General features: G+C 38.7%; 1 pseudogene; it reads left to right on the plus strand.

Annotated features, from left to right (window-relative positions):
- The first annotated feature begins 1,800 nt into the window (after positions 1 to 1,800).
- On the plus strand, positions 1,801 to 2,236 carry LOC107296149 (annotated as a pseudogene).
- Positions 2,237 to 2,495: the final 259 nt, after the last annotated feature.

A 2,495-nucleotide genomic window follows, 5' to 3' on the forward strand; every position in this document is an offset into this window, starting at 1 on the left:
AAGAAGTCGTAGGTGTTCCAACACTGGAGGTTTTTAACAAGAGATTGGTCAACCAGTTGTCTGAAATCATATAGGATCTCCTGTTTAAGCAGGGGGTTGGACTAGAAGACCTCCAAGTTTCCTTCCAACCCTATTATTCTGTTATTCTGTTAACTAGTTTTGTCACTGTGGGGGATGACCAGTGCCAGAAACTGATTAAGGGAAGTGTGCAGCTTTGCTATTTTGGACTTTTTGACTTCCAGGACCATTGACCATCTTTCTAGATCAGACATATCAAACTCGCGACGTCACGTGACGTCGCGCAACGTATCGGGATGGTTTTGCCATTGCCGGCAATGGGGTGGGCGCGGCTTCCGGATGATGCGTCCGGGCTGCGGGCCAGCAGTTTGACACCCCTGTTCTAGATCATTGGGTGGAATTGGGCCTTTGGACACTGTTTTATAATGGTTCTGTACCTTCCTAACCATATTCAGAGCGCAAAGTGGAGTTTTACATGCTATTTAACATCCATATGAAATTATTGGGATTGTGCATTCATAATTTTGGAGGAGGATTTCAGCTGTATTTCTCCTTACTACCTTTAGCTGTTTTTTTTCATTTTTTGTTTTTTATACCTTGAATATTCACCAGGGTATTTCTTAGTTAGTCAATAGGTAATAAGTAAGTAAGTAAGTAAGTAAGTAAGTAAGTAAATAACTTTTTCCGTTTCAACCTCTTTCTTGGCCTTTCATCAAGTCATGCAGCTGGCAAATCTTTGGGAACTGAATTGAGCTCTTTTTTAAAAGAAAAATGCTGAATCAGTATTAAAAACCTATGCTTGAATGTTCATGCAGCTGTTAATGGACAGCAGATTAGCTGTTGACTGTATGTCATTAATGATAAGCAAAATGATAGCTCGATGGCATTTTTACCATCTTTTGATAACTGATTTTGTTTCTTTTATGGATAATTCATGCAAAGGTCAAGTATTCAAGCGACTTTAAAACATCAAAAGAGTTGTATTTATACTCATCATTTTAGAAAGCTTTATATGAAAAAAAATCAGTGATTTTAAAATTCAGTTAGGAAAGGAAAAGGAAAATAAATAATACAGTCACAACAATGTACATGTGAGCAGGTGTTTAAAGATGCATTGTTTAGCCAAAAGACCATCTGAGAACTTTTTTGATGAGGTATGAGATCTGATGATCAAGTATTGCTTAAGCATAAGTAAAGTTCTATGGTTTTCTGCAGACACAAGTAATGACTTAAAAAATACCAGTGCCTACAGGTAGTCCTCAAGTTACAACAATTCATTTAATGACTCTTCAAAGTTATAACAGCATTGGAAAAAAGTGACTTATGATTGTTTTTCACACATACAACTGTTGCAGCATCCACATGGTCATGTGATCAAAATTCAGCTTGGCAACTGATTCGTATTTATGACGATTGTAGTGTCCCTGGTCATATGATCACCTTTTGCAATCTTCTGACAAGCAAGACAGTGAAAGTTAAGCCAGATTCACTGAACAACTGTGTTGCTAATTCAACAACTGCAGTGATTCATTTAACGAACGTTTGGTTTTAATTTATTTACATTTTAATTTACATGGATAGATACATTTTTATGACTGTAAGTCATCCAGAGTTACCCTGTGGTAAGATGGGCAGCCCATAAATTTTATGAATGAATGAATGAATGAATGAATGAATGAACAAACTTGTGACAGGAAAGGTCATAAAATGGGGCAAAACTCACTTAACAACTGTCTTGCTTAGTAACAGAAATTTTGGACTCAATTTTCTGGGAAGGCTGCCATGGTGGCGGCTGCCGCATCCCTGGAAGACAGCCTGGTGGTCTGCCACCCAGCCTCCAAACAGGAACCTGTTGTGGAAACTGCAGAAGAAGCCAAAGAGCCAACAGAAGCTGATATTAATAGACTTTGTAAGGAAATGTTCACTAAAATGGCTATCTACTTAACAGGTGAACGGACTGCAACTAGTGAAGGTTACAAAGTCCTGGAAAACATGAACAAACTAACTAGTTTGACGTATCTGGAAATGAAAGACATTGCTATAAACATAAGTCGGAATTTGAAAGGCTTAAAATCAGAAATATGCTGCAATTCAGCCATACCTGGAACAAATCAGTCAGATTGAAGAGCAAGTTGCAGCTTTGGAACAGGATGCCTACAAGCTGGATGCATTTTCCAAGAAACTCGAAGCAAAGTGCAAAAAATTGGAAAAGCGATGAAAGAAAGATCTTAAACTGCTTCTGGATTACATGACTTTTTTTCCAGGAAGCCAAACCCAGGATTTCTGCTATTGAACTTCTGAAACAGAATTTATGCCTCAGCAATGCATTTGGACTAGAATAGGGGTAGGCAACCTTGGCTCTTTTATGACTTGTGGACTTCAACTCCCAGAATTCCTGAGCCAGCCAGCCAGCCAGGAATTCTGGGAGTTGAAGTCCACGAGTCATAAAAGAGCCAAGGTTGCCTACCCCTGGACTA

The sequence above is a fragment of the Protobothrops mucrosquamatus genome, unplaced genomic scaffold (assembly GCF_001527695.2).
Source record: "Protobothrops mucrosquamatus isolate PMUCROS unplaced genomic scaffold, P.Mucros_1.0 scaffold2665, whole genome shotgun sequence".
NCBI classification, from domain to species: domain Eukaryota; kingdom Metazoa; phylum Chordata; class Lepidosauria; order Squamata; family Viperidae; genus Protobothrops; species Protobothrops mucrosquamatus.